At 36.9% G+C, this 24549-nt stretch overlaps 1 long non-coding RNA gene across 1 annotated transcript; it reads right to left on the reverse strand.

Moving 5' to 3' along the window:
- Positions 1-960: 960 nt before the first annotated feature.
- On the reverse strand, positions 961-10413 carry LOC140157168 (uncharacterized). Its single transcript, XR_011859646.1, has 3 exons — positions 10259-10413; positions 6854-6930; positions 961-4078 (listed from the first exon to the last, which is right to left on the reverse strand). It is a non-coding gene; the product is annotated as an uncharacterized lncRNA (long non-coding RNA).
- Positions 10414-24549: the final 14136 nt, after the last annotated feature.

Raw genomic sequence — 24549 nt, forward strand, 5'->3', positions numbered from 1 at the left:
TCATAAGAAAATGGTCAACTTTGGGCTTCTATTTTATATGAAGTCAACCTATACAATTACTGGGACTTAGCAAAGTTGTAATTTAAGACTAGTAGTTATATAAAAGTGATGTTTTATAAATTTTGAAGGTGGACCACATCGACTTTGGGCCCCCTGAAAATGTTGAATTTGTAATAAATTTCATCTTCGTGAGGGCGCTGTTCGAAATGTAAATGAGTTGTGACCTCAATTTTTGGATATGCATTGTATTTATCCTATATATAGCATCAGTGACAACAAAAAATTATTAACCTGACAAAAAATGTGAATTTAGGGGGGCTAAACTTGCCAGTTTACAAAACATTACATTTTTTCTTGCATATTTAATGACCCCGTGACACAACACGCAATTACAGAATTTTTTTATTTTTTATTTTTTGACAAATTGGGCATGCAGTTAGTGTGTACACAAAGTTTCAGACCTCTCTCTCTTTTTATAAAGAAGACACAGCCTCCCAAAGATGAAATTTATTTAAATGGCAACTTTTGGGTCCAAATTTAGACCCCCCTACTCCAACTTTAAATGGCTGCCACAGAAAATCCGTAAGAGATACAGACCTCAAATTTGCAGGTTTTAATATTTTTACAGGTACAACATATGACTAAAATATAAAGCAAATCTGAGGGGGTCAGGTGGGGCGACTCCTTGATTTCATATGGAGTGACCCTATAATATATCTTCCGAGGTGCAATTTCAGACAATAGCTGGGGATTAGTGGGGCAGAGGTTATCTATTGAATCCTTTCATGACCACTGAAGCATAGTCAAGTCTGCAAGGACACTCGGCACAAATTGAAAGACCATCACAAAAGAATGCATGCATGTCAGGTCATCGACACCAATTTGGTGTTTGTTATGACACAAATTTGGTGTTTGTTATGCACCTCGAAATATGTACCTTAAAGTCTGTATCTAGGTTCTACAGTAGAATCATTGATTTTCGTTTCGCTCTTTAAAATTATTCCAAGAGATCCTAACTTTTTACTTGTTAGGTAGGTTGAAAAAGTCATTTCTTTTTATATTGAGGAGAAAATTCCGTGAAAATCGCATTTTTGTAGAATTTTTAGCCGAAAATCAATTTTGGTATACTTTTATACATAGCCAGAATTTCCAAATATTTGCATGGGCGCCGTCACATTACGTCATAGCGATATTATGTGGGGGATGTTTGTACTTATTTTCACTGGATAGAGGAGACCCATAGCTATACCTTGGAAGCAAATAAAACGTCACATGACGTTTATAATTGAAAATTAGGGGGAAGAGTTGCACCCCCTCTTTGACCCCACCCCTTTGTAGACCGTGATACAAAATATGGCTTAGTAGTACCCACTACCCCTGTGGAAGATTTTGGAAATACGAATTTCAAATGGAATGAACACATTAGCAGCTCCATTTGAAACTCACCCTCCCTCAGTGGAAGATTCATGTTGAATCTTTATCTGATGGTGTATGAAACTCAAATGGAGCTGCCGAATGTGGTCGTTCCGTTCAGTTTGAAATAATCTTTCCAAATCTTCCACAATACGGCTGCTATAGCCAACGCTAACTTTTACCATTAAGGCTCTTACTTCCATGCTTTACGCGAACATTACTTAGGTCATAATTAGCTTGAAAACGTGGAAGTTTAAGTTAGCGTTGGTGTAAGAAATTAGCTTTGTATACTGTTAAAACGCTGTTTAAAAGTTTAAACAGCGCTGATTAACAGATGAACAGCTAGCCATCGTTTCCTTGGATGAGAGGTTAAAATAAATTAAGTTAACATGACCAAGATTGATCGGTAGATGACTGCAGGTAAATAATCTTACAAACAACTATATAAATGCGCGATAGTATCGCTCGACTTTGAACAGCTGCCTTCGACTATACGCACGTGACCCATGGTGACCCGACATACCAAGACCAGCAAATGTGACAAAATCTTCATTCCATTGAAAACAAGAGGAACTCTTTAAGGGTAGACGAGGTATTTTTGGTCGAAGCAACTTAAAAATCGATTTTCATTATCTAGGTCAATATATTTTTGAAACTTAACACCTTGATGTTTTGCAAAAGTTCATTCTACAAATCGTATACTTGGCAAACTTGCTTAATATATTGTTGTTAATGAGTTATGTACTTTTTACAAAAGTGTTGTTGTTTCAGCCCTCTTTACAACGTAACTCAAGAACCGCAGCACCTATAAAAGTATATCTGTGATATTTTAATTCTTCTACACGCTCGCTATGAATTGAGCAATGCAGTTTTTGTCAAAGCTCACTACCATTCGTAAGATGCTGTGAACTACCAAATCACAACAGTTTAAAATAATTAATAACCTTAAGTATTCGAATTTAAGTATTAATTGAATAGCAAAATTATTACACGGGATTCCGAATTTGTAATAACAAAAACAACATTATAAAAGTATTTGCCGACGGAAAAAATATTTATCGATGGAAACGTTTACAATATAATCACAAAGTTGAACAAAATAGACAATTTTGCTGCACACCTAGCAAACACAAACCGTTTTTGACATTATTCGCAAAAGGTTAGAAAAAGTTGCCAGAAAACGTTTAAATGTCGGGTTATAAACAAGGATATAATAAGGGTATAATACGTTTTCATAACATTCAAAAACATTGTTTGAAAACTCATTGCAAAATATTCTAACATAATGTTAACTAATGTTAAAGCGTTGAGGAAATATGTGGTCAACAATTTTTGCAAACAATATTTTACAATAACATTTTGACAACATTTTAAAATGTATTTTCATACAAAACGTATTGATGACCTTTATATAACCCGACATTAATGTTATCAAAAGGTTTTTTTACCAAAATCAAACCCAAAATATAACCCGTTTAAAACGTTTTGTGTTTGCTGGGCAGTAGTCTCGTATTGTGTACCGCCTTTGCATTCAAATGTACAGGAAGACCACCCGCTATGTAGAAGGTCACTTCGAGACTTGCTGTCCGCAGGCTGTTATGGCAGCGCGGAGGTGGTCACGTGCGTATTTATAAATACGTATTTATAATAGTCGAAGCATACTGATGAAAAGAAGGAAAATAACACATTTCATTATTTTTCAACAGTTGCTCTGTTACGACGGCGATATTTTATGATGGCGAAACTGTTGAAACTGACTTTAGTCTGACATTTGAATTATTACTACTTAATGTTAGTTTTACAGATTAAAGTACTAGTCACCAATATTACATTTTGTATTACCGTAAAAACTCGATAATTGCACAGTGTGCTTACTATCGAGCGCTTTTGAAAACATGAAAATGTACCAAAGTCCGGCGCTTTACCAACTGAGATAATGGGGTTGAGACACAAATTTGCAGGTTTACTTGTTCGTATATAACTGTGTGTATCGATGAACCCTTTACATCTTGTGGACGCGGCTCTTCCTGTTTGCATGTTTTAAGGGTATACGAGGTATTGTTGGTCGAAACAGCCCCCCCAAAAAATCGATTTTCATTATCTGAATCAATATATTATTGAAAAATAAATGGTGTTTTGCATACTACAAATCATATACTTTGAAAACTTGCTTAATTTACTGTTGTTAATGAGTTATGTACGTTTTACAAAAGTGTTGTTGTTTCAGCCCTCTTTACAACATAACTCAAGAACCACAGGACCTACAAAAGTATATCTGTGATATTTGAATTCTTCCACACGCTCGTTATGAATTGAGCAATGCAATTTTTGCTCACGCTCACTATCATTCGCAAGATGATGTGAAAGATAGTAAGCACATATAACTCGATAGTAAGCACATATGCTAACTATCGATCTTGGAATTAATAGTATCATATTTATCAAGATACACCAGGTTGGAAGACCTACGATTGAGTTCGCAATGTCTATTACAAATTTCCATGGCGCAAATCTCAGTCATCTTCCATAGGCGGTAAGTGCGAGAACAACAGGAATTGCGTGAACGCTGTTAAGGGATTTTTGAGATGGGCCTTTGGCTGAACTTGATCACCTCCAGGATTTGCAGGGGGATTACGCAAAAGAACTTCCTCATCATCGGACGTCCCTGAAAATAAAAGATGCATTGCTATTACACAGAGCGACCGTTTAAACAAACAAACAAACAAATAAATAAATAAACAAACAAACAAAGTGCATATTCTTTAACTTCTGGAAAGGGTGTGATCAAGTCACAAGTGTTACATACCAGCTTGTCATGTGCCAAGGCTGTAACGGTCCTTGGCATTATATGTATGCTACACTAGTGTGTGCAAAAATTATACGGAATAAGCCTTCCGAAATTTATGTGCTCAAGATTGCGATCTACATACCTTCAGTGGACATCAAAAGAGAGTCTGGTTGATATCCGTGTCAAAAAGTGACTGGTTCCCATTTTTTATTTCAAATTTCATAACCCTATTTTGTCTTACTTTTGAGTGCTCTTAAGGGATCCAGAATGAGCGTTTATTGCGTTTCGACAGTATTTTTTGAGGGACATGAGAGCACCTCAGACCTATCGAATTGCATTCTGAATACGAAGCATGTCTTTCTGATATCAAATAATTTTCATTTTTGAAAATCACAATATAATACAAATTTTATGACAAATTATAAAAATTTAATATTTTTCAAATTTTGATATAACAGTCCTCGAAGTAAATTATATAAATCTAATGATATATTCTTAAAGTGTATGTAGCTGGGAGGAAAAGCCGACAGTCAATTGAAAATTTTGACCTTTCATATTGAAGATATGGATTTTTTCCCCAAAAAGACCTTTTTTTTTTGGTGTTTTGGGGAAAAAATCCATATCTCCAATACGAAAGGTCAAAATTTTCAATTGATCGTCGGCTTTTCATTCCACCTACATACACTTTAAGTATAAATCATCAGATTTGTAAAGTTTACTTCGAGTACTCTTAAATATCAAAAATATCAATTTTTAATGATTTGCCATAAAATGTGTATTAAATTGCGAATTTCAAAAAATCAAAATTATTTGATATTAGAAGGACATTCTTCGTATTCAGAATGCAATTCGATATGTCTGATGTGCTCTGATGTCCCAAAATAAATCTGTCCAAACGTTCATACCCCAGCCCTTAAGTGCTCTTAATTTTTGAACACTTGCAATGAGTACATGATTACTCATAAATACCATCCGAAACCTGAGAGCCCCAGTGATATGTGACGTGCCATGTCAAAAGGAGGCACTTTTGGGCACGATTGTAAATGGAGAAATGGCCAAAAATCAAAAATCTGCCCGGGGTGATTTTTTCACAATTTGGGTTTGTTGCGAAAAATATATCTTCGCTTAGGAATGTCCGAATTCATTGGGGAAAACGGCGTAGCGGAGCAAAATATCTCTTTATTTAAGACGTAAAAACCTCAACATTGACAACCTGCCCAAAAGTGTCTCCTTTTGACATGACACGTCACATATTGTTTCGTGAACTTTCGTGTACATGTTCAATGGGAACTTGCATACATCAAGAATTAGTTTTAGGGTGTTTTGCAAAATTATGGTACATTGTGGTGATGTGGCGATGACCTTCTTTGGTATGGCCTGAAGTATTTCACCGTATAGTAGCATATATACCGTAAAAGTACGGTAGAATGCCTATAATCCTGTATAAAATACGATAGAAAGCGCGTATGTTTTATGGTAAAATATTAAAAATTAAAATATTTTGCCTCGCTTTCTGCTTTCCACTTCGCTAATTCCGGCCTGATTGGGAGTTGGCCGCGCTAAAACTCCATCAACGGCAGGAAGGGGCCAATTACAAGAAAACTCTATAGATGAGTTGACTTCTGACGTCATCACAATTTTCATTGTTCCTTGCCTGGCAGTATGCGCAAGCATCATATTTTGTTCAGGGTCCGTGCTTTTAAAATTCCCGCCCATCACAATAAGGCTAACAGTGTATTCTCTGTATGCAGTTCGCTCAAGCATATCGATATACTAGTCCCTTGCCTTTGTTGATAAACATTGAGGTCAACTTATCTATAGCAATATAGACTATGCCATAGTCGATTTTTGATAAATAAAAGCATGTTATTAATCATGATGAAAGCATTCAGTTGAACTCGAAATTATACTGATATTTATTACATCAAAATGCTAGTATAAAATTGTGAAGAAAAAGTTTATATAATTATATTAGTGACAGTAAAAGTAAAGTGTACGTAGGCTTATATTATTGAATGCAACATATAATGTCATTATATTGGCACTTCAATACTGAACAATTCTGAGAATCTACGAGTTAAAAATCGACTATGGACATTGCATTTTAAAACGGGACTTTGAACGGGCAAAGTCCCTAACACATATGCACTGTCAATCATACTTGTTTATCAATCCAATTTAACCGCAAGCAAATACAAGATGCGCTCATGTACTTACTAAGAGTTCAATGTTCCCGCCAACACAAAGGCCGCATAGTTGTGTACCATGTTGTTATTAATGGTAATGGCAGGTGCCCGGAGGATTTAAACCATAAAGAGATCTGGGCGACCAATCACAAGCCAAATCCAATTAAAGATGCATTACATCATGACCAATTTTAGTTAGGCCTGAAATTGGCCGAACTCTCCATAGAGTCCCGTGTTAAAAAATGTTAACCGCAAGTCAAAGTCAGTAGTCCACTTGGGAAGCTAACAAACAGAGGGGGTACGGTAACTGAAAAGATCAGTTGTGAAAATCCATCAATTGTGCACACATTAATTAAATCAGAGTTTTAAGCTTAAATACAATATCCAGAGTATACACAATGGGCAAGTGGACTACGGAGTAGTCTAATAGCAATACGGATTATGAATTATATAGATACAAACTTACGTGCATTAACTTCAACCAGCATGTCGACTGCTAGAAGTACACAAACCATACAGAAAATACTGAGTGACTTCATCTTTCTGTCAAAAATAAATATACAAGTGTTAATTATCACACTGTTACAAAATGATGTAAAAGAAGTTGTCTCGTCCCCGCCGGTTTGTGTTCCTCCGTCACTAAACAAACCAATAAAACTCTTTTCAATTGGCTATAGGACGTGACTTGTGTAAGTGACACTAAACATCATAGGCCCCCAGTATTTGTAGATACCGCAAACGCAAAATATACGCTAGTTTAGCAGCCACTGAGGCGCCAATCTACGCCACGAACTGGTCGTGTGTTTATATTGCAAAACTGCAAATATCTTGCGCCAATAATAAATATCCTTCGGTTGAGAAGGATATCGATGTACGGTACATACAAATACTGCTAGGTCCGTATGCACAAAAGAGTTAGACCGGGTCTAAAGTTAGACCTGGTCTAAGCAGAATTTAGTTCCACCAGGAATGGACCTTTACTCTTATTTCCTTCCTAAAGTAGCTAGCAAATTTTAAAGATTTAAATGCAAAGTTCAAAAATAATACAAAGAACTTAAGAAAATGTAAAGGAAAATGTCCTTTCTCCTGGTATTAAATTCAACTTAGACCAGGTCTAACTTTAGACCCAGTCTAACTCTTTTGTGCATACGGACCCTAGTGTTTATAGTGACCAAGTTTCCGATAATTTCTGACCGAATAGAAATTAGCCTATACGCCAATGTACCGTACATCTGCTCCCACTATAAACACGCTGTATGAAGCATATTTGGCACATTTGGTTTGAGACCCCACTACATTCTCAAGACATGTACTCAGACGTGAAAAATGGACTGAGTTGTTTCAAATGTGGTGTTATTGTAAAGCGCCTGTCACACTACACCGAATAGGTCTTCCGTTGTTGTTCGTCAATGATCGTTTTATGTTCTTTTTATGTCCTGCTATCATCCGCCAAATGCGTTTCGTGTTAGGTGATGTTCGTTAAGTCCTGCACAAAACTTGAAACGGAGTGTACCGAATACACATGTTCGGTATTTATCCGATGTGTGTTCGTATTGTGCTGCATATTGCCGGAGTTTGTTCGCTCTCCTTTCGTTCTTTGTTCGTTGCACTCGGCCCGTGTTCGTTGCAAATACGTTCCTGTTCATATTTTTGTATTCGGTAATGTACGTTGACCCAGTCCGTCTAGTGTCACACTACACCGGATCGGTCTTCCGTACAAGAAACGGATGGTATTTTAGCAAATCCGTTAGTGTTCGTCAATGTTCGTTTTATGTTCTTCATATGTCCTGCTATTATCCGCCAAATGCGTTTCATGTTAGGTGATGTTTGTTTAGTCCGTCGACACTCCGTTTCAAGTTTTGTGCATGCACAAAACTTGAAACGGAGTGTGCCGGATACACATGTTCGGAAGTTGTCCGATGTGTGTTCGTACTGTCCTGTATATATTCCCTAGGTTTGTTCGTTATTCTTTCGTTTATATACCGCAGGTGTTTGGGAGGTTTCGCAGGTGCTTGTGCCGGATGTAGGCCTATGGCGAACATGTGCATCGGGGGGGGGGGGCACTTTCAGAAGGGTGTGGGACGCAATAGCAAATTCCCCCAGTACTTTTACTGACAAGTAGAAAAAAGTAGTATTGGGGGAGGGGTACTTTCTGAAGGGTAGAGGACGCGATATCAAATTCCTCCCAGTTTTAGTGATTGACAAGAACTGAGAAAAAAGAAGAGAAAAGGTTAAATTGCACGTTATTGAGTAGGCCCAGGATAGTATATGTAGTAAACCTAAGTATAGGCATGTGATTATTATATGCAGTGCTTAAAGGTGGGTCCTTGGCCTAAAAGCCTGTGAAAATTACTGCCGGCCCGTCGATATGCAGGGCCCGTGACATTTTGTCACCAAAGTCAGTATTTAAGACGGATTTGGGTCTATTACTGACTTTAACATATCAATCCATGCATGCTTTACCTGAAATTACGAGTCTGAAGTCTTATATCTAAGTGTCAGTGGACCAGTGTAACATTTTAAATTGTGCAAATTCAGTTCGGGCCTTTTTTGTTTTTTGTTTAAGGCAATAATAGTGTAAACATTATGCACCAAAAAACAATTTTCCAAATGTTCCATTTTTAAAACTAAATTTTTACAAAATAGGCCTAATAATGCAAATACAGTCCCCATGCAAATGGCTTCAATTGGACCTTCATTTTGAAAAATGGTCAAGTCTTCCTTTTTGCTTTTGCTTTGGACATCCACGTGTTATGTTTAAAACAATTGTTTACATTATACAATAATGGTGAAAACTTTTCAATTAGGCTTTCGTTTCACCAATTTGCGTTTTTTTCAAACTGAAATAGTATCCAATAATAGTGCTAAAATTGATCCACAAATGGCTTCAATTTGGCCTTCATTGTCCAAAGGTTTCTCACCTCTATTGCCCCCCGGACGCTGGTTGCCCTGATATGTAAGATTTGTAGCCCTTTTTGTACTTTTTAGCCCATTTTCGTCAAATTTTGTCCCCTTAAAAGTTGTCTTTCCCCACTTTGTCCACCCTCTGAAAACGTGCTTGCTACGCCACTGCCTCTGAGGGGCCTCTAACCCTCTCAAACACCCCCCCCCACTTTTCTGAAAGGGTCGACATCCCTCATGTCATGCTGGTGCCTCATGGGACGGATTCGCCGGTCATTTGTCGGACGTTGAACGATCGTATATAAGACGCCTGCAGGATTATTAGCGGCCACAGCGCATGCGCGTATTTTTTTGGGGGGGGGGGGGGCTTTGGGGGCGCCAGCCCCGGGGTAAAAGCAGGTGGCGGCCAAAATGATGGGGCGGCGGAAGAAGAAGGGGCGGCAAAAACAGGGGCGGCAAACACGAAGGGGCGGCAAAAAGAATTGTTAAATAAAAAAGGGCGGAAAAATTTGATAAAGCATAAATTTTTTTGAAAAAATGGTACTATACATCAAAATGTGCTGCCAGCGCCTGAAACCCTTTTGTTTTTTTGTTTTTTTCTGACCGAGAAAAAAAATTGGGTCAACCTTTTCGGGCTGTTGAGGAAGGGGCGGCCAAATTGAATTTTCTTCAGCCCCCCGGGGTTGGGGCGGCCACGGTACGCCACTGCAGCGCATAGAGAGACGAACGAGAATCGGACCCCAAATCCCACCGAATCTCCTGCCGGACTGGTGATTTTTCCACCGGATAAAATATTTTTGCATACGGTGATGTTCGTTAACCCAGTCCGTCGTAGTATGACAGAGCCATAAAGGATAACAAATTAGCTGTCCATACACGATATGAACACAAATAATCTGAGTAGATGCTTGAAAATACTTTCCAAACTTTTTTAGGAGTTTTGTTATTTTATTAAAAGTGTATTACTTACCCCGATTTGCCGGACCGATTTGCTGTACTGAACTAGGCGAATTGGATACCAGAGATTAGATAACGACGGTACGGATTACCAGCAGAAAAGATTGCGGTGAAGCGTTATGCTATCTCGCCGATTCGTTTCCATTTATTATACTTTCAGGACGTCTGTGATTTCATTGCACTTTTGCGCTTAATTGCCAAAGCATGCAAATTAATACTCAAATTAAAAGAATGGATAACTATATAGTTTATTGCAAAAACAATTAAACATGATTAAAGAAAAGTGCAAATCAATTAAAACATGAAACTGTGATGTGCCCTGAGTAATTTAATTTAATTATTTAACTTTGTTTGCAAGAGTTGGTGTGGAAAGTCATTTTGGAATTCCCCAAAAATTATTGTAAACAAAGTCAGATCTATGTTTGGAACTTGGAAATCCCCAGTTCAGTGTATTGCACCACAGGAAAAACCCCAGGAAGTGATGTAATGTGAAAGGTTAATGTGTACAATTAATCTTGGGAAAATCCCTTGGATTGTGAAAGGGAGATCATTTTGGAAAGTCCCCCAGGAAGTAAATGTGACAGAATGGTCTATTAATAGATTGGGAGTATAAAAATGTGAGAGCTTGAGTTTGCTGATTACAGAATGTCACGGGAGATTGTAAAATATACGCTAGTTTAGCAGCCACTGAGGCGCCAATCTACGCCACTGGTCGTGTGTTTATATTGCAAATATCTCGCGCCAATAATAAATATCCTTCGGTTGAGAAGAATATCGATGTACGGTACATACAAATACTGCTAGTGTTTACAGTGACCAAGTTTCCGATAATTTCTGACCGAACAGAAATTAACTTAGCATTGGAGAATTTTTAAGGGACAAAATGATGTTGAAAATAGTTTGAAAATATAAAGCTAGAGTTACAAACATATCCATTCTAATCGTTAAATGATATTTAAATTAAAAAATATTAAAATATACCAGAAAAATGTGACACGAGGCAGCTGTTGGATTTAGCGCCATTTGGAAACAAACTCTTAAAACAAGGAAGTAAAGATAGACACTATAACCTATGGACTCTATCCCAAGAGACTATATAGAGGTTTATGTAAAGGCAATGAGTTGATACGTGGGTGTTTAATACCTGTCACCAACTGTTCCTAACCTTTAAGTATCCTCTGCCAGAGCAAGCGGGTCAGCTAGCCATATCTTTTACTTGTTCTCATTCATTCAAATCAACTCCAGTTTATAGCTGGGTTAGTTGTGAAAGTGACGGGGCCAGGTTGTTCAGTTCCCCGGAATGGAGTCTGATTAGGAGTGTACTGCGAGCGGCTTGCCGCGAAGCCCCTTACGGGTGGGGTCCAATTTTGACGTTTTTGCACCCCCTGCCCCCTCCTTTTTTCAGGTTATTAGATATTAGGTACAAATGGCTAAGGGAATGAAATAAAGATGATTGCTAAGAGTCAGGAAGAAACTCACGGAGAGCTTAAGCCTGGGTACACGATGTATTGTTGGTCGAAGCAGCCAAAAAAAAAAAAAAAAAAAAAACGATTTTTATTATCTAAATCAATATCTTATTGAAGAATAATACTTTGATATTTTGCAAAAGTTCATTCCACAAATCATATACTTTGAAAACTTGCTTGATTTATTGTTGTTAATGAGTTATGTACGTTTTACAAAAGTGTTGTTGTTTGAGCCCTCCTACAACATAACTCAAGAACCACAGGACCTACAAAAGTATATCTGTGATATTTGAATTCTTCTACACACTCGCTATGAAATGATCAATGCAATTTTTGCCTAAGCTTACTACCATTCGCAAGATGCTGCGTACTACCAAATCGCAACAGTATAAATTAGTTGCTAACCTTATGAAATATGAAATCGTGAAATATAATATAAACCAAACAAGATAATCAAAAGTATAAAAACATAAAAGTTATGATATAATTAAGGAAAAGTTGTACTTTTTAAAAGCATTATTGATATCCATATGCGATCTGTAATTTTTTGACTTTTATCGACATAATCATTAGAGCAACATAAAGTATAATGATATCTAACATTTGACTAATGACTATCGGTATGGGTAAAAATATAAATGAATGCAATAACAGTTTAATTGCAAACACATGTTGATGTCTAGATATCATATCGACATGAAATAGGCTATTCCATTCAAAATCCACACTACCCCTGTGGAAGATTTTGGAAATATCTACCACAGAGGGGGTATGAATTTCAAATGGAATGATCAGATTAGCAGCTCCATTTGAAACTCACCCTCCCTCAGTGGATGATTCATGTTGCATCTTTCTCATAGGGAGTATGAAATTCAAATGGAGCTGCCTAATGTGTTCATTCCATTTGAAATTCATCCTTCCCCTGTAGAAGATATTTCCAAAATCTTCCACAGGGATAGTGTGCATTTTAAATGGAATAACTCAATACACAAATCAAACAATTATACGCCATACATAAATTCGCCTAGGCCGATTTCCCTGAAATGAAATTTTCGAAAAGGAAACTAAACTGAGCTCAAAAAGAAACTTATAATTTTTTCACTAGGTCTTATCTTAAAACCCTGTCCATCAAAATGAACCAAAATTACACACAGGTTTACTCTACTCTAAGCACATGTCAGTAACCAAGTAGTTATCCAACTGACACAACAGCAAAATGCACTGACATTGAACAGCTTTCTGGACCACATTCACAGCCCAATAACTGGCACCCAGCACAAGAAATCTGTGAGAATGAGTACAAGATCCTTGCAACTGCTAAAGGTCGTGTTGTTTCTTGTTAACTACAACGTATAGCTCGTAGTGCCGCTCTTGATATAGTGTCTATCTTTACTTCCTTATTTGAAAAGTTTGTTTTCAAAAGGCGCTAAATCCAACAGCTACCTTGTGTCACATTCTTTTGGTATATTTAAACATATTTAAGTTTAAATGACATTTAACGATTGGAATGGATATGTTTGTAACTTTAGCTAAATGTTCTAACTATTTTCAACATCATTTTGTGAACTAAAAATTCTCCAATGCAAAATTTAACAATGGCTGCCATTGGCTCCTTTTGGAACAAAACAATAATAATTTTCTTTTATATTTATTATTTTCGTCTTCGCACGTGGGAGGTTAAAGAGATTTCCAATTATTTCTTAAAGATAATCAAAAAATTCTATTCTAGTGGACCAATGATATTAGATTGGCAATGTTACTGCTTCTCTTAGGAATATCTTCAAATTAATTTTACAAAGCAGCCGATGGAGTCGAGTATATCGCCGAACAGGCTAGACAGGCGAGTCAGGCAGGCTAGATATCAGTGCAAATGGAAAGTATAGTTTTCAGCATAGAGATTCCTGCATCCCAACCTTTTACCACAACTATGTCTTCAAATATGTCTTCTGGGTCGGATACGATAATCATTGCAGCCGCTGCAGCAGGAGGAACCTTTGTTATCATCTTGGTATTCATTATCATCATATGTCTTGTACGACGATCACGTGAGTCCTCAAAGACTTATAGAGAAGACTCTGTGGAAGCACCAATAGATGTTGACAACCCATCTTTTAAGATGGGTGTTGTTAACCACAATGGCAATAGCGCTGAGCCTGAAAATGATTATACGATGCCAAACGCAAAAGGTACAGCTTCTGTACAATCGACATCTTCAAATGCGGCCCCAATCTACGCTACTCCAAATAAAGGGCAAACAGGGGAAGTGTCCGCTGATGTTCCAACAGATGCTCTACCTGATAAAGCAAAAACAAAACGGCAAGCGACCCAATATGAAGATGTAGGTTCATCATCAGTTTATGATGACGTTAGTGGTTCCACTACGAATCAGAATGAAAGTTCAGGAGGGCGCAAAGAAGTTGCAAATGTTGAGGGTTTGATTTATGCCGATCTGGAAATTTTTCAACCAGCTGAAGGAAACGGAGCTAAAAGGGATGAAATCCTGGGAAAAGACAATATGACAGTTTACTCTGAAGTTAGTGGTTCCAGTAAGAATCAGAATAAAAGTCTAGGAGGGCGCAAAGAAGTTGCAAATGTTGAGGGTTTGACTGATGCCGATCTGGAAATTTCTCGACCAACTGAAGGAAACGGAACTAAAAAGGATGATATCCTGGGAGATACAATATGACAGTTTACTCTGAACTCAAAGTGTAAATAAGGTTGGTTTTAACTATGGATAAGACGATATTTTCTTAATATTTTATGTATATAAGATTGTTATATTTACCAAGGAATTAAAAAAAAATCACAACAATGGAAAGTGACATATTTGTTAAAATTTTCTTGCTTAACAATATTTTCCGAACAAATTATTCAGAAACCATTCCCGGTATCTTACGTACATGGCTAGTAAGAATATGGAAATGAAATCAAAGTATATTCAAAATGTTAACGAAATCTAACCACAGTTACACAGAATATAAACGTTACTATGGTACGTACTATGAATACATCAGAAAACATCTGTACTACTCCCTATTCCAAAAAAATACAGCACTAATTTTTTGGGATAAAAAAAAATATTACCCTGTTTTGCCAAATGAAACATAGTTAAATCCTAATCCTTTAGTTAGTCCTAACTGGCAGTAAAAGAAAATTTTTAATATTTGGCCAATTTTTTGGAATTAAGGGCCAAAAACACGTGTTTTTAGGGTGTTTTTCGTATGCTGTGACAATCAAGCCTAAAGACTTGTACTAAGACTAATTTCAGTTTATGCATTCTAGTTTTTGGAAAAGACATATTTCATTTTTATAACCAATTATTTAATTATAGTAACACAAAAAAGTGGGAATTAGAGCAAAATTGCGGGATCTACTCTAGATTTTGAATGCTTAGACTTGTTACAAGTCTTTGATTTTTGTGAGTCGATTGTCAGAAAACATGCCCAAAATGCATGTTTTTGGCTCTTTTTTCAAGAAATTGGCCAAATATTAAAATTGTACTTTTATTGCCAGTTAGGACTAACTAAAGGATTAGGATTTAGCTATGTTTTATTTTGCAGAACTTGATCATATTTTTTTAATCCCAAAAAAATTAGTGCTGTATTTATCTGGAATGGGGAGTAGTATGAAAGTGAAACAAAGAATTTTACCTGCTCTATTACCCGGAAATATGAAACTTAAGTTTGATTTGAATTCACAGACGTTTAGTATAATGAACATGATGGATGGGCTTATGTTTAACAAGTTGTTTAATTTTGACTTGTGCCATACTAATACAATTCGTCAATAGTTGTTTTGATGGCACTCAAGAAATACAAAATAATGTTCATACTGCGCCAAAAAAGTAATAATAATAATAATATACACTTATAGAGCGCGTTACAAACAAAACAGTTTCTCAATGCGCTTTACAGCAAAATCTTAACTACAAGATATACTACAAATTTAAAAAGCCCAATAGAGCAAAACAAGATAAAATCAAGCAAGATTATTTACAACACAGCATATATGCTAATTCAGAGAACAACGAAATCACAACCACCACCAGACGTGCTTTCGCAGTGTTGAACGGGGGAAAGGCAAAAAGAACGCAAACAGCAGGTCGCGAAAACACCCGGAGACACCAGAAAACACGTCAAGTGGTTGAAGGAAAAATTTAACAATGATGCAATCAAATAAATAAAGCCAAACAGAAATGCATTTAAAAAACAACACTATTTGCCGTGGGAAAAGAAAACCGATGTTGCACCCGTCCTAGGCAGGACGAAAAACACAAAAACAGAACAACACCAATATAGCTCAACCCAATACAAAAAGCTAATACACAGACATACAGTATTGATAAGTAATACAAAGCATAAAAATATAACATAATATAAGACAGTCTGAACAGTCCCAAAAAGATCAAACAATTATCCTTACACAAGTATCCTTACACTTGGAAAAATAATCATAATTCCAACACTGAACCATGTTGGAATAAACTTGTTTTTTAAAGATGCACTATTGCATCCTGCACATTATGACACCACAGTGAATCTAATGTGACCTCAAGAACTGAAGAAGTAAAGTTACAAGCAATTGGATAGAAGGAGTTCTAGTTTTAAAAGTGACAAACTGGCCTATACAAGGCGTAAAATGAGTCCAACAAGCGCAACAAAGAGACAACACAGTTTCTTCAATGAAACTTTATTTTAAGCAGTTTATATTCAGTTTTTACTTCTCTGTACTTTTCATAACTTTCATTTTATTTGTCAGTTCTTTTGTTTCAGTTTCCTTTAGTTCTTTTTGTTTTAAATTAAAGGCACTGATAAATTAGTCATTCACCACTCTCAAACCAGATGTCTAGTCCGTGGAGTTTTGAATAGGCCAGTTTGTCACTTTTATAACTGGACCTTCGTCTACTCAAATGCTTGTAACTTTGCTTCTTGGAGTCACATTCGATTCAATGGGATGTCATAATGTGCCGGATGAGATAGTGCATCTATTAAATAATTTACCCAAATATGGTTTAGTTTTAAAATTAGGATTTTTCTTCCAAGTGTAAGGATACTTTTTTTGGCGCAGTATATGCGTGACAACGAAAAAACAGGAGTTTTAAAGTGATGTATTTTACGATCAAACACACGTTTAGGGGTTAAAACATGAATTCAGAAGCAGAACTATTATTTTTATCATGCTCAACTTGAATAGGAAAGATTAACCATAGAACTACGAAGAGGGGGTTGTACCAACCTCCATACGGTTTTTTATCCGTCATAAAAAACACGCGCGTTTACGCCCAAACGACCTAAGCTAATCGTACATACATCCTTTGCGCTCATTTTCGTGATAAACTTTTCACCCCAGCACCTTACCTGGAGGTAGGGCCGGTCAGCAAATATGACCATAGAAGGAGGTGGGGGGGGGGGGTTGGTGAGGCCCCAAAGCTTTTCATTTCGCTCTTGTGAAATTATTTCAAGAGCTAGTGACATTTTACTTGTTAATTAGGTGAAAATAGTCACTTCCTTTTATATTTTAATAGCAGAAAATCAGATGGCGCGCAATACTAGAGAGATTGCGAAGACGTGTTCACTGCTAACGCCATACGGTTTACGTGTTACGACATTGTGCGGTGGAACGTCATAGTGTCGTTCGCAATCAAACAAGTCTCCTGCACATCCCGCTCGTCGTTCCTAGTATGTTCGTGATAGCTGCATACAGTCTGGCCCGAGACTACATCCAAACACAATTGCAATAAGCTCAAGGTGGCGCTATGTTGAGGAGATATGAAACACGCATTCATTCGCCTTGGTACATCGAACCAGAGAAGGTGAGAATAGATTCTCATCTTCTCTGATCGAATCCACATTCCTCGGTATTTATATATACAAGTACGACTGACTGTATCTATTGCGGGATCTATTGCGCTATACGCTATTCAGTCCAGTTGAGCGATATTTGAGTTTTTGAAAATGAGTATTGTTCACACGTGTATGCCATATGTTTGGTATTGAGTGGCCTTTAAAGCTTTAGAAGTAATTAGATATTAATCGAACAACAACAAATAAACCACATTATCCACAGTCGTTTGATAGCATGTAAAACTACGTCATTTTATTAAAGAAAAGGTGAACACTGTTGGCGCTATTTATCTTAAATCGTGTTTTTATCTTTACAAGGGGTAGATACTGATTTAATGGCATTAAAACATCAGAAAAAGGTAACAAATAACAACGAAATTTTCTTAAAACTTTTTTTTATCATGAAATGTTAGGAATAACTTATATTATTTGTCTAAATTGTTCTCAGCATTATTTTGGTACCAAAACCCACAATATCACCAAAAATGCAGATGGCCAAAATTGCACTAAGCCCTCGATATACTAGTACATAAATTTGTGCACAATTATTTTCCACATGTGATTCATTTCAGTGGCAGTACTCCGGGGTAGACACTCAACTTTAGAAGTGAGAGGTATGTACCTACCGGTGTCACGAAATAGGGCCTATCGGTACAAAACATTGTTCCAAATTACCCGAATTTCCAATACAAATTTGCAGAAATAAGAGCATTTGAAAGTTTCCCCATTATTTTGTGGCATTTTGATAATACCATTCTAGAAGAAAGGGTCATTAGGTATAGCCACACCTGAAAAAAGGTGTCATCTGGTATGACTTTAAAAAAAAGGGGGGGGGGTGGTCATCGGGTATAGTCGACTTCAAAAGAGTGGGCCTATTGACATGCACATATAGGCCTACCGTCACTTCTAAAGTTGTGCCCCTCCCCCCCGGAATAAACCGGTAGATACCAAATCAGATTTCAATATAAAAAGTGAGCTCTCATTATGATTATGCAGAGATACGTGCGTTATATTCTACTGTTCTTTTATTGCAAGTAATATGGCACTATAGGCTGCCTTGACCTAAATGGAATTTTAGGCACAATCTAAAAGTGCCCTCCCTTAAAAAATCTCCACCAGCAAATAAATGTACACACCCTTAATTCTTTTTTGGATTTTCAGAGGAGGGGGCTCTCTATTTGTACATGAAATTTACCCAAGGCAAAGAAACTCATCATGTGCGCCGTTAGACGAAGCTTTTTATGACTATTTATTGAACACTTGCGATAATTTTGATTTCAACTGAATGTGTTCATTATGATTAATAATATTTTTTTATTTCTCAAACCCATACCCATACTCTTATCTATAAGTTTCTACGGGAAGCCAAATTTGTTCCTTTCATCAGCTTTTAGTTAAAATTAGTTTCATAACTTGGTTATTACTGTATCATTTGTTGTCACTGATATCTCAAATTAAAGAAAACGTCATTGATATCTAAATGGTTACCTTCCTGTTTGAAATTACTTTGGCTATAAGGTCATGATTCATAAATTGTTACTATTCTGACTGTATAGCCTACTGTATATATATATATATTTTTTTATATATGAATGGTGCCCGGGAATCTTACTATAAATAGGGGAATGTTGTATCTATCTATCTATCTATCTGGGTATGTCTATAAAGGCTCTGTCAGTTTCGATCCAAATGTCGCCAAATTCATACGGGAGATCGGGGAATATACTAAGACGGCAATGCACTTTATTTGGTTAAAAACGGTCAAGAATTGGCTGCAAAAACAGTGAAAATATGGGTAAAAACGGGGTTTTTGTTATGAAAATATGTTGCAAGCCTACGCGTCACTGCAGTTGGCCGGCAGCGCGTCGGCGTCGCGTGCGTAATGCGCATTACGCCAATTCGCGCGTAAACGGCGCAGAGCCACACGATTTGCGAGCCAGAGACCAGTGGACACGATAATACGGAAAGGAGGAAAAATAATAAAGGACAAAAAGGTACATGGACGGGTCACGGGATGAAGCGGTACTATAAAGAAAAATTAAATTAAAATGAGGACAAAAAGGTACGAGTAATTAGACCAACAGGTTAAAGTAACTAGATGAAACGGGAACGAAACAAAGAAGGAAAGAAACTATTCAGGAAATGTAAGAAAAAAAGAAGCTAAAGTAATGAGAACAGAATTAAATAAAAAAACATGGAAACGGGAAATCACAAGTAGCAAATAAAAAAAAATGCTAAAAAAGGGAAATGTAAGAAAGAACAGATTTAGAAAATAATGGGAACTGGGTTAAATAAATAAATAACATGGAAACGGAAAATCACAAGCTAAGCAGAGGAAACTAAAAAAGAAAATGTTAGAAGAGACAGATTTAGATAAATAAAAATGTACCTTTTCAATGATTTTACCTGTTCAGTAATTTTTCCTGTTATAGTGAACGCTCCCATTTATTCATCTAGCGGGTATCCCGCTAGTGGTGTTAACACATTAAGGGTAGCAGGGTGATGACAGCAATCCTGATAATGTAATTTTTTTCAGAAACCAGAGAGAGAGAGAGAGAGAGAGATGTTTATAGAAGCATTGAGACATGTAGAATTGCAAATTGTCCATTTGAGTCTTGAAAAGTGGCTATTTTGATGAAAAACACCAACTACGCGGTACTTTTTCATCTACATGAAGTACCTGTTATTTTAGTTGTTAAAATATTGATTTGCAAAGATAATATGATGACAAACATATCTCAGCAGTTTCATTCTATTTCAATTCCAAATAGTGCCATTTCAAGGGGGATGCACCAAGTATACGTTACTTTTATGCAATTCTTTGTTTTCGCCCTATATCTTCGTAAGGAGCAACTTATTGCGTGGGGCAACAACTTGCAATGTTGAGTACATACCTCAAGCTATACGCTGGCAAAGTATAACTTCCTCCCTAAGTGTGGACCACGGAACTTAAGAATTTGAGGCAATGCCCTATACCCAGCAAACACAAAACGTTTTCGACATCATTCGTAAAAGGTTATAAAAGGTTGTCAGAAAACGTTTAAATGTCGGGTTATATAAAGGGTATATTAAGAGTATAAAACGTTTTCATAACCTTAAAAACATTTTTGATAATCTACTGCTCAGCAAACAAAAATGTTTTTCATAAAACGTTTAAATGTCGGGTTATATAAAGGGTATAAAAACGTTTTAATAACATTCCAAAAACATTCTTGAACACTTGATACAAAACATTCTAAACAGAAAGTTATTTTGGGGTTGAAAAAATATTTTGCGAAAAATGTTTGCCCAAAATATTTGCAATAACGTTTTAAAAACGTTTTCATGACCTTTACATAACCCGACATTTAAATGTTATAAAATGGTTTTGAAAAAACATTTTAAGAACATTTCTGTGTTTGCTAGGTTCAAATATTTTAACATAATGTTATTTAAGTATTGACAAAATATTTGGCAAAAATGTTTGCAAAAATAGTTTACAATAATATTTTTTGAAAACATTAAAACAATATTGTTATGGTGTGTTTTCATTCAAAACGTTTTAAAACGTTATCATGACCTTCATATAACCCGACATTTTAATGTTATTAAAACGTTTTTACCTAAACCAAAAGCCAAAATATAACTTATTTAAAACGTTTTTAAAACGTTTTTGTGTTTGCTGGGTAGCCTATTAGTGACGAAGGATCACAAATTGGCTGGGACCGAAACTATAATTATTCTACCTCCAGTTTAAATTGTGCTTTTCAGGTTACTTCCACTATGTTTCCAATTTCTCTGGCTCATTAGAACAACTATGTTTGATCCGAAAAATGTAAAAATAAGTTTTAAAACGTTTTGCTCAGTTTTATGGTATTCTTGGTTCGTAAATCACCAATAGTTCCTTCTTATGACAAGAAGGACATTTTAATTGATGAAATCTTGTATAAAAGTATAGCTACTTGTAACTTCTTAGCAATCATAACCATGATAACACGTACTCGCTCAAGTACAGTGACTGGGAATTTCAATAACAAAATCCTACAAAATTGAACTGCTTGATTGTAGCTCAATTACTTTACAGGAAATATTAAATAACAAATGCCTTCAAAATCACGGATTTATAGCTATACGAGTAATCCCCGGGTGTAATCAGAAAAGTACCACAAGGCCCTAGTGGCACTTCCCTGGTGCAATGTACTCACTCAGCTACACAGATTGGAAATATTGAACAAGAACACCTTGACGCAAAGCATCAGCACCATCAGTGGAAGTTCTGTCACCAATAAGCCAAAGCTCTTAGGCTGATCACGTACACTGGTGATCACTCTCTAATGACAAGCGTTGTTGTACAGCCAATCAAGTAATTGGTTGGATGAACTGAAACATTAAACCTCTATGTCTATCTATGTAAAATTAAAGCAATCGGGACAAACTGATCATTTTGTGATATGTAACCAAGCTGATAACACCACCATGGCTAAGCACGTCGTTATTTGGAGTGTCCCTTGTGGAGTCTTAAACAATATAGGGATAGCACTGTTGTTATATTTACTTTTATTTGTATATGTATGTTGCGAGTTTCTGACTGTTAGTGGCCAAGAGAGTGATGAGATAATTACATGTGAAAGCTGGGGTGCATGTCAAGTGAATTGCTCATCTAACTGTACCTGTACCTTAGATAACGTCACCATAATCAGTAATTGCACTGATGGAAGCGTATCTATGACCGAAGTTATATATCCATTTGATGATGTGCATTCTCTTAGCTGGAGTGGCAGTACTTTGCATATCATAAAACCCATGGCATTTGGAATGTTTGGAAGCTCCTTAGGAGAACTGAATCTGAATGATATTGCATTACGTGAGATACATCCTGGTGTGTTTCAAGGACTGGCAAGTCTGGAGAGGTTATACCTGTATAACAACGCATTGCAAGAGATACAGCCAGGTGTATTTGAAGGACTGACAAGTCTGGAGAGGTTAGACCTGGACAACAATGCATTGCATGAGATACAGCCTGGTGTGTTTGAAGGACTGGCAAGTCTGGAGGAATTATACCTATTTAACAATTCATTGCAAGAGATACAGCCTGGTGTGTTTGAAGGACTGGCAAGTCTGGAGAGGTTAGACCTGTATAACAACGCATTGCAAGAGATACAGCCTGGTGTATTTGAAGGACTGGCAAGTCTGGAGAGGTTAGACCTGGACAACAATGCATTGCATGAGATACAGCCTGATGTGTTTGAAGGACTGGTAAGTCTGGGGGAGTTATACCTGTACAACAATGCATTGCAAGAGATACAGCCAGGTGTATTTGAAGGACTGACAAGTCTGGAGAGGTTAGACCTGGACAACAATGCATTGCATGAGATACAGCCTGATGCGTTTGAAGGACTGGCAAGTCTGGAGGAGTTATACCTGCATAACAATTCACTGCAAGAGATACTGCCTGGAATGTTTGAAGGGCTGGATAGTCTGGATGTGTTAACCCTGTCTAAGAATGCATTGCAAGAGATACAGCCTGGTGTGTTTGAAGGGCTGGTTAGTCTGGCGGGGTTACACCTGTATAACAATTCACTGCAAGAGATACAGCCTGGTGTGTTTGAAGGACTGGCAAGTCTGGAGAGGTTAGACCTGTATAACAACGCATTGCAAGAGATACAGCCTGGTGTATTTGAAGGACTGGCAAGTCTGGAGAGGTTAGACCTATCTAACAATGCATTGCATGAATTACAGCCTGGTGTATTTGAAGGACTGGTTAGTCTCAAGGAGTTGTCGCTGTATAACAATACATTGCAAGAGATACAGCCTGGTGTGTTTGTAGAACTGGATAGTCTGGAGATATTATCTTTGGAAGACACTTTATTAAGCGACCTAGTGCTCAACATTTTTGGATCACTGAGGAGCCTGCAATTTCTGTGGTTAGACGATAGCAAGATTAGCTTTCTCCATTCTAGCACATTTCAAAACCAAACCAGTCTCAAAGAGCTGAGACTTGATCGTAACCAACTTCATTATCTTCCAAAAAACATTTTTGATAGTCTCATTCACTTACAGATTCTAAACTTATCGCATAATTATTTGAATCAAATTCCAATACTCTCAAAGTGTACTTCTTTAAGAACAATAAGTATCGAAGCTAACCCACTGCTATGGATACACAGTGAAGTATTTTCAGGGTTGCATAATGAAACTACTACTTTAGTCACCAGAGCTGCAATATGTTGTTATGCATCATCTGTTCAGTGTGAAAGTGATGAACCACCCTCTCCATTCCTAACATGCAAGCGCATGTTGGTGTTTGACCTCCTTCGAATTGTTATGTGGTTTATGAGTATTTTTGGCATCTTTGGAAACTTGTATTCACTTTGCACCAGATTTAGGCAAAGGCGAGAAAGTAACAAGGTCCAGTTTCTTTTCATTACAAACCTCTCAATATCTGATATCACTATGTGCATATACCTTATCATTTTGCTTTCAGTAGATGGGTATTATGCAGATTTTTTCCCATCTCATTCCGAAACCTGGAGAAGAAGTGTTCTGTGTAGATTTGCTGGGGCTTTATCTGTATTATCTAGCGAGGCTTCAGCTTTCTTTATAACACTTATAAGCATAGATAGGTTTCTGGGCATTAAGTACCCATTTGGTGGTCGACGCTTGGGTACAACATTATCTCGTTCAATAGTATGCATGCTCTGGTTGGTTGCCATTAGCTTCAGCATTGCCGCATTTGTATTCTCAGGCATGGATTCTGATTTGTACAGAAATTCGGAGGTTTGTGTTGGTTTGCCAATTGCAAAACTCAAGGTTTATAAAGAAAGTCTTATTGCCATTAAGGATGATACCAGAGAAGGTCATGGAGGTGTAACTAATGAAACAGCTTACTACACAAACAACACCCTTGACTCGACCAAAGTGTCCATGTATCTATCCACAGCCATGTTTACTGGTGTCAACTTTGTCTGTTTCGTAGTAGTTGGCTTCTGTTACATGAACATTTTCATCACTGCTAG

The sequence above is a fragment of the Amphiura filiformis genome, chromosome 1 (genome assembly GCF_039555335.1).
Source record: "Amphiura filiformis chromosome 1, Afil_fr2py, whole genome shotgun sequence".
NCBI classification, from domain to species: domain Eukaryota; kingdom Metazoa; phylum Echinodermata; class Ophiuroidea; order Amphilepidida; family Amphiuridae; genus Amphiura; species Amphiura filiformis.